The sequence below is a fragment of the Oncorhynchus keta genome, unplaced genomic scaffold (assembly GCF_023373465.1).
Source record: "Oncorhynchus keta strain PuntledgeMale-10-30-2019 unplaced genomic scaffold, Oket_V2 Un_scaffold_3114_pilon_pilon, whole genome shotgun sequence".
NCBI classification, from domain to species: Eukaryota; Metazoa; Chordata; class Actinopteri; order Salmoniformes; family Salmonidae; genus Oncorhynchus; species Oncorhynchus keta.
Genome location: NW_026290913.1, coordinates 1257896 through 1267500, shown reverse-complemented (window position 1 = coordinate 1267500; position 9605 = coordinate 1257896). Strand labels below are relative to the sequence as shown.

The window sequence follows — 9605 nt, the reverse complement described above, 5'->3', positions numbered from 1 at the left end:
CTAGACTACCGCTCTCATGTTAGTCTTCCCTTCTCTGTGGGGCTCCGGACAGAGACAGACAGATCTGGGGCTAGGCTACTGCTCTCATGTTAGTCCTCCCTTCTCTGTGGGGCTCCGGACAGAGACAGACAGACAGATCTGGGGCTAGGCTACCGCTCTCATGTTAGTCTTCCCTTCTCTGTGGGGCTCCGGACAGAGACAGACAGATCTGGGGCTAGACTACCGCTTTCATGTTAGTCTTCCCTTCTCTGTGGGGCTCCGGACAGAGACAGACAGATCTGGGGCTAGGCTACCGCTCTCATGTCAGTCTTCCCTTCTCTGTGGGGCTCCGGACAGAGACAGACAGATCTGGGGCTAGGCTACCGCTCTCATGTTAGTCTTCCCTTCTCTGTGGGGCTCCGGACAGAGACAGACAGATCTGGGGCTAGGCTACCACTCTCATGTTAGTCTTCCCTTCTCTGTGGGGCTCCAGACAGAGACAGACAGACAAATCTGGGGCTAGGCTACCGCTCTCATGTTAGTCTTCCCTTCTCTGTGGGGCTCCGGACAGAGACAGACAGATCTGGGGCTAGGCTACCGCTCTCATGTTAGTCTTCCCTTCTCTGTGGGGCTCCGGACAGAGACAGACAGATCTGGGGCTAGGCTACCGCTCTCATGTTAGTCTTCCCTTCTCTGTGGGGCTCCGGACAGAGACAGACAGATCTGGGGCTAGGCTACCGCTCTCATGTTAGTCTTCCCTTCTCTGTGGGGCTCCGGACAGAGACAGACAGATCTGGGGCTAGGCTACCGCTCTCATGTTAGTCTTCCCTTCTCTGTGGGGCTCCAGACAGAGACAGACAGACAGATCTGGGGCTAGGCTACCGCTCTCATGTTAGTCTTCCCTTCTCTGTGGGGCTCCGGACAGAGACAGACAGATCTGGGGCTAGGCTACCGCTCTCATGTTAGTCTTCCCTTCTCTGTGGGGCTCCGGACAGAGACAGACAGATCTGGGGCTAGGCTACCGCTCTCATGTTAGTCTTCCCTTCTCTGTGGGGCTCCGGACAGAGACAGACAGATCTGGGGCTAGGCTACCGCTCTCATGTTAGTCTTCCCTTCTCTGTGGGGCTCCAGACAGAGACAGACAGACAGATCTGGGGCTAGGTTACCGCTCTCATGTTAGTCTTCCCTTCTCTGTGGGGCTCCGGACAGAGACAGACAGATCTGGGGCTAGGCTACCGCTCTCATGTTAGTCTTCCCTTCTCTGTGGGGCTCCGGACAGAGACAGACAAACAGATCTGGGGCTAGGCTACCGCTCTCATGTTAGTCTTCCCTTCTCTTTGGGGCTCCGGACAGAGACAGACAGATCTGGGGCTAGGCTACCGCTCTCATGTTAGTCTTCCCTTCTCTGTGGGGCTCCGGACAGAGACAGACAGATCTGGGGCTAGGCTACCGCTCTCATGTTAGTCTTCCCTTCTCTGTGGGGCTCCAGACAGAGACAGACAGATCTGGGGCTAGGCTACCGCTCTCATGTTAGTCTTCCCTTCTCTGTGGGGCTCCGGACAGAGACAGACAGATCTGGGGCTAGGCTACCGCTCTCATGTTAGTCTTCCCTTCTCTGTGGGGCTCCGGACAGAGACAGACAGATCTGGGGCTAGGCTACCGCTCTCATGTTAGTCTTCCCTTCTCTGTGGGGCTCCGGACAGAGACAGACAGATCTGGGGCTAGGCTACCGCTCTCATGTTAGTCTTCCCTTCTCTGTGGGGCTCCAGACAGAGACAGACAGACAGATCTGGGGCTAGGCTACTGCTCTCATGTTAGTCTTCCCTTCTCTGTGGGGCTCCGGACAGAGACAGACAGATCTGGGGCTAGGCTACCGCTCTCATGTTAGTCTTCCCTTATCTGTGGGGCTCCGGACAGAGACATTTAACATTACATTTAAGTCATTTAGCAGACGCTCTTATCCAGAGCGACTTACAAATTGGTGCATTCACCTTATGACATCGAGTGGAACAGCCACTTTACAATAGTGCATCTAAATCTTTTAAGGGGGGGGGGGTGAGAAGGATTACTTTATCCTATCCTAGGTATTCCTTAAAGAGGTGGGGTTTCAGGTGTCTCCGGAAGGTGGTGATTGACTCCACTGTCCTGGCGTCGTGAGGGAGTTTGTTCCACCATTGGGGGGCCAGAGCAGCGAACAGTTTTGACTGGGCTGAGCGGGAACTGTACTTCCTCAGTGGTAGGGAGGCGAGCAGGCCAGAGGTGGATGAACGCAGTGCCCTTGTTTGGGTGTAGGGCCTGATCAGAGCCTGGAGGTACTGAGGTGCCGTTCCCCTCACAGCTCCGTAGGCAGAGACAGACAAACAGATCTGGGGCTAGGCTACCGCTCTCATGTTAGTCCTCCCTTCTCTGTGGGGCTCCGGACAGAGACAGACAGACAGATCTGGGGCTAGGCTAACCGCTCTCATGTTAGTCTTCCCTTCTCTGTGGGGCTCCGGACAGAGACAGACAGATCTGGGGCTAGGCTACCACTCTCATGTTAGTCTTCCCTTCTCTGTGGGGCTCCGGACAGAGACAGACAGACAGCCCTCCTCAACCTCAATCTTGGGATGACTTTGAATAATGCCCCATTTGCACAACAATGACCCAATGAGGACAGAGGAGACCTGTGGGCCTAGAAAGAACCATCACCAGGAAATCCCACTTTAAATGGGGCCCCAAATGTGAAACAAAACAGTTTGAAATAAAACCAGCAATGGGCCATATTCAAGCCTTTACAGAACAAGCCTATTCAAGTGTTCCTATGTTAACGACAAGACAGATTTGACATGGGATTTCTCTAAGTTGGGTGGGAGTGGGAGTGGGTGGTGTTTTTGCTTTCATTTGATTTGTATTAGCTACTGTAACTGTGCAGTTCTCTCTGCTCTAACAACCAAGCCACAGGGTGCTTTCTCTGGACAAACTGTCTGTGCCAAATAAACAGACACTTTCTTACTATACTTTTGTCTTTCTATAACAGAGATAAAGAGGTTTGTATTGAAGTAGAGGAACATCAACCATATCAAGCCTGGCATTTTCTAGCCAGATACAAGAACAGGCAATTGAAGAAATGACGGAGGAATTAAAAGTATGAGGATAGGTAGTGAATGGCCCTAAAGGATCCCAAGAGGTACAGTAGGAAAAGCATGTGAATCTGATTATGAGCTGTGATGGAGGGTTGATGTTTTAGATTGGAGTGCTGGTAGCATGAACCTTTCTTTAAAAGATCTGCAGCCTGAACAAGCCAATCCTGTGCACTTTAATCTTTACAGATGTTTTGTAAACTTAATATGTGGGGAACTCATTGTCAAATTGCAGGTGGTGCCATTCAAATAATAAATAAACCTTTGTAACATTAACAATACTGTGGTCCCATTTTATTGCTTTCAGTTGTACATGAGCCATGCCATTTTCAATTTTAATATTTTGTACATTGGTAGCAGAGATTTTCATATTCAGTCTAATATTCATTAGTTGCATTTACCAAGGGATATGATGTATATATGGATGCCCTTTACAAAGCAATACATGAAATGACACAGTAGAATACATACCAAACCAAAAAGTACTATGATGTATTCGAGATAGAATCCTCTACATTAATATGAATGAGTTTGTTTTACATGTGGGCTCTTTATCAGATATGACTGAGCCTTCCCATTGGCTCCACACTCTACATCACCCTACAACACTTTTGCATTAGCAACTGTCAACTTATTTGCATATCGCTCTGAAATGAAATAAATTATTCATATCTATTAACATTGGAGAGACCTGTCACAACAAAAATGTAATTGGTTAACGAGGTTTGTCATTACAAATGTCTGGTAATGAGGATTAAATCCCGTAATTAACTTTCGATCAAATAATTAATTTAGGACATAAACTACCCATTTTGTTGCTTGTCAAGTGTTTACAAGTAAATGATATGTTTAATTGTTAATTAATAACAACCAAGGCTTCAATCAAGCAGGCCTAAGTGTTTCAGAAGTATTCATGAAGACATGGGGAGAGTAAAGTGGGGGTTGGGTCTCATGTTATTTGAGGACCTGGATCATGTGAAGTCATTATGGGTTTCAATAAGAGCTGATGTAGCGTTGTATTTCCAGCTGAACAATCACACCACCCTCCTTTGAGACAATGCTTTTCCTCTACTTAGGGGTTAGCGGAAGAAACGCTTGGCGTGTATGTCTTAATAAATATTGCATTTTTAAGTAGATATCCTTTGATATGGTGTAATTGAGCACTAAGTTAGATATCCTTTGAGATAGTGTAATTGAGCACGTAATTAGATATCCTTTGATATGGTGTAATTGAGCACTAAGTTAGATATCCTTTGACATAGTGTAATTGAGCACGTAATTAGATATCCTTTGATATGGTGTAATTGAGCACTAAGTTAGATATCCTTTGATATAGTGTAATTGAGCACGTAATTAGATATCCTTTGATATGGTGTAATTGAGCACTAAGTTAGATATCCTTTGAGATAGTGTAATTGAGCACGTAATTAGATATCCTTTGATATGGTGTAATTGAGCACTAAGTTAGATATCCTTTGATATGGTGTAATTGAGCACTAAGTTAGATATCCTTTGAGATAGTGTAATTGAGCACGTAATTAGATATCCTTTGATATGGTGTAATTGAGCACTAAGTTAGATATCCTTTGAGATAGTGTAATTGAGCACGTAATTAGATATCCTTTGATATGGTGTAATTGAGCACTAAGTTAGATATCCTTTGAGATAGTGTAATTGAGCACGTAATTAGATATCCTTTGATATGGTGTAATTGAGTACTAAGTTAGATATCCTTTGATATGGTGTAATTGAGCACTAAGTTAGATATCCTTTGAGATAGTGTAATTGAGCACGTAATTAGATATCCTTTGATATGGTGTAATTGAGCACTTAATTAGATATCATTTGAGATAGTGTAATTGAGCATGTAATTAGATATCCTTTGATATAGTGTAATTGAGCACTTCAGTGTTCATTCAGAAACTATACAACATTTTGAAACACACTGATTTTCTTTGTCATTCTTAAATGTGCCATTATCCACCGTGATTATATAACACTATTATCCTGATACTGTAGCTTTCCATTATCCACCGTGATATATAACACTATTATCCTGATACTGTAGCTTTCCATTATCCACCGTGACATATAACACTATTATCCTGATACTGTAGCTTTCCATTATCCACCGTGACATATAACACTATTATCCTGATACTGTAGCTTTCCATTATCCACCGTGATATATAACACTATTATCCACCGTGATATATAACACTATTATCCTGATACTGTAGCTTTCCATTATCCACCGTGATATATAACACTATTATCCACCGTGATATATAACACTATTATCCTGATACTGTAGCTTTCCATTATCCACCGTGATATATAACACTATTACCCACCGTGATATATAACACTATTATCCACCGTGATATATAACACTATTATCCTGATACTGTAGCTTTCCATTATCCACCGTGATATATAACACTATTATCCTGATACTGTAGCTTTCCATTATCCACCGTGATATATAACACTATTACCCACCGTGATATATAACACTATTATCCACCGTGATATATAACACTATTATCCTGATACTGTAGCTTTCCATTATCCACCGTGATATATAACACTATTATCCTGATACTGTAGCTTTCCATTATCCACCGTGATATATAACACTATTATCCGGATACTGTAGCTTTCCATTATCCACCGTGATATATAACACTATTATCCGGATACTGTAGCTTTCCATTATCCACTGTGATATATAACGCCATTATCCACCATGATATATAACACTATTATCCACCGTGATATATAACACTATTATCCTGATACTGTAGCTTTCCATTATCCACCATGATATATAACACCATTATCCTGATACTGTAGCTTTCCAATATCCACCGTGATATATAACACTATTATCCACCGTGATATATAACACTATTATCCACCGTGATATATAACACTATTATCCTGATACTGTAGCTTTCCAATATCCACTGTGATATATAACACTATTATCCTGATACTGTAGCTTTCCATTATCCACTGTGATATAACACCATTATCCTGATACTGTAGCTTTCCATTAACCAACGTGATATCGTGATATAACAGTTATCCTGATACTGTAGCTTTCCATTATCCACCGTGATATTTAACACTATTATCCTGATACTGTGGCTTTCCATTATCCACCGTGATATATAACACCGTTACACACCGTGATATAACACTTGTCCTGATACTGTAGCTTTCCATTATCCACCGTGACATATAACACTATTATCCTGATACTGTAGCTTTCCATTATCCACCGTGATATATAACACTATTATCCACCATGATATATAACACTATTATCCACCGTGATATATAACACTATTATCCTGATACTGTAGCTTTCCATTATCCACCGTGATATATAACACTATTATCCACTGTGATATATAACACTATTATCCTGATAATGTAGCTTTCCATTATCCACCGTGATATAATATAATAAATAATATAATATATGCCATTTAGCAGACGCTTTTATCCAAAGCGACTTACAGTCATGTGTGCATACATTCTACGTATGGGTGGTCCCGGGAATCGAACCCACTACCCTGGCGTTACAAGCGCCATGCTCTACCAACTGAGCTACACTATTATCCTGATACTGTGGCTTTCCATTATCCACCGTGACATATAACACTATTATCCTGATACTGGAGCTTTCCATTATCCACCGTGATATATAACACTATTATCCTGATACTGTGGCTTTCCATTATCCACCGTGATATATAACACCGTTACACACCGTGATATAACACTTATCCTGATACTGTAGCTTTCCATTATCCACCGTGATATATAATACTTATCCTGATACTGTAGCTTTCCATTATCCACCGTGATATATAACACTTATCCTGATACTGTAGCTTTCCATTATCCACCGTGATATATAACACTATTATCCTGATACTGTAGCTTTCCATTATCCACCGTGATATGTAACACTTATCCTGATACTGTAGCTTTCCATTATCCACCGTGATATATAACACTATTATCCTGATACTGTGGCTTTCCATTATCCACCGTGACATATAACACTATTATCCTGATACTGTAGCTTTCCATTATCCACCGTGATATATAACACTATTATCCTGATACTGTAGCTTTCCATTATCCACTGTGATATATAACACCGTTATACACCGTGATATAACACTTATCCTGATACTGTAGCTTTCCATTATCCACCGTGATATATAACACTTATCCTGATACTGTAGCTTTCCATTATCCACCGTGATATATAACACTTATCCTGATACTGTAGCTTTCCATTATCCACCGTGATATATAACACTATTATCCTGATACTGTAGCTTTCCATTATCCACCGTGATATGTAACACTTATCCTGATACTGTAGCTTTCCATTATCCACCGTGATATATAACACTATTATCCTGATACTGTGGCTTTCCATTATCCACCGTGATATATAACACCGTTATACACCGTGATATAACACTTGTCCTGATACTGTAGCTTTCCATTATCCACCGTGATATATAACACTATTATCCTGATACTGTAGCTTTCCATTATCCACTGTGATATATAACACCATTATCCACCGTGATATATAACACTATTATCCTGATACTGTAGCTTTCCATTATCCACCGTGATATATAACACTATTATCCACCGTGATATATAACACTATTATCCACCGTGATATATAACACTATTATCCTGATACTGTAGCTTTCCATTATCCACCGTGATATAACACTTATCCTGATACTGTAGCTTTCCAATATCCACCGTGATATATAACACTATTATCCTGATACTGTAGCTTTCCATTATCCACCGTGATATATAACACTATTATCCTGATACTGTAGCTTTCCATTATCCACCGTGATATAACACTTATCCTGATACTGTAGCTTTCCAATATCCACCGTGATATATAACACTATTATCCTGATACTGTAGCTTTCCATTACCCACCGTGATATATAACACTATTATCCTGATACTGTAGCTTTCCATTATCCACCGTGATATATAACACTATTATCCTGATACTGTAGCTTTCCATTATCCACTGTGATATATAACACCGTTATACACCGTGATATAACACTTATCCTGATACTGTAGCTTTCCATTATCCACCGTGATATATAACACTTATCCTGATACTGTAGCTTTCCATTATCCACCGTGATATATAACACTATTATCCTGATACTGTAGCTTTCCATTATCCACCGTGATATGTAACACTTATCCTGATACTGTAGCTTTCCATTATCCACTGTGATATATAACACCGTTAACACTTATCCTGATACTGTAGCTTTCCATTATCCACCGTGATATATAACACTATTATCCTGATACTGTAGCTTTCCATTATCCACTGTGATATATAACACCGTTATACACCGTGATATAACACTTATCCTGATACTGTAGCTTTCCATTATCCACCGTGATATATAACACTTATCCTGATACTGTAGCTTTCCATTATCCACCGTGATATATAACACTTATCCTGATACTGTAGCTTTCCATTATCCACCGTGATATATAACACTATTATCCTGATACTGTAGCTTTCCATTATCCACCGTGATATGTAACACTTATCCTGATACTGTAGCTTTCCATTATCCACCGTGATATATAACACTATTATCCTGATACTGTGGCTTTCCATTATCCACCGTGATATATAACACCGTATACACCGTGATATAACACTTGTCCTGATACTGTAGCTTTCCATTATCCACCGTGATATATAACACTATTATCCTGATACTGTAGCTTTCCATTATCCACTGTGATAAATGACACTATTATCCACCATGATATAACTCTATTATTCTGATACTGTAGCTTTCCATTATCCACCGTGATATATAACACTATTATCCACCGTGATATATAACACTATTATCCACCATGATATATAACACTATTATTCTGATACTGTAGCTTTCCATTATCCACCGTGATATAACACTTATCCTGATACTGTAGCTTTCAATATCCACCGTGATATATAACACTATTATCCTGATACTGTAGCTTTCCATTATCCACCGTGATATATAACACTATTATCCTGATACTGTAGCTTTCCATTATCCACCGTGATATATAACACTTATCCTGATACTGTAGCTTTCCATTATCCACCGTGATATATAACACTATTATCCTGATACTGTAGCTTTCCATTATCCACCGTGATATATAACACTATTATCCTGATACTGTAGCTTTCCATTATCCACCGTGATATATAACACTATTATCCTGATACTGTAGCTTTCCATTATCCACTGTGATATATAACACCGTTATACACCGTGATATAACACTTATCCTGATACTGTAGCTTTCCATTATCCACCGTGATATATAACACTTATCCTGATACTGTAGCTTTCCATTATCCACCGTGATATATAACACTATTATCCTGATACTGTAGCTTTC

General features: G+C 40.9%; 1 protein-coding gene and 1 long non-coding RNA gene across 3 annotated transcripts in view; both read left to right on the top strand.

Moving 5' to 3' along the window:
- Positions 1 to 72, top strand: part of LOC118374909 (transmembrane protein 266-like) — a 23351-nt gene extending 23279 nt beyond the window's left edge. The window contains exon 5 of the mRNA XM_052515803.1: positions 1 to 72. This exon is cut by the window's left edge and continues 1183 nt beyond it. The gene's annotated coding sequence lies outside the window, so the exon portion shown is untranslated.
- Positions 73 to 412: 340 nt separating this feature from the next.
- Positions 413 to 2692, top strand: LOC127928653 (uncharacterized). Of its 2 annotated transcripts, none has more exons than XR_008131718.1 (2): positions 413 to 1140; positions 1355 to 2692. It is a non-coding gene; the product is annotated as an uncharacterized LOC127928653 (long non-coding RNA). The 2 variants fall into 2 exon arrangements; XR_008131717.1 differs by having other exon boundaries at positions 1211 to 2692.
- Positions 2693 to 9605: the final 6913 nt, after the last annotated feature.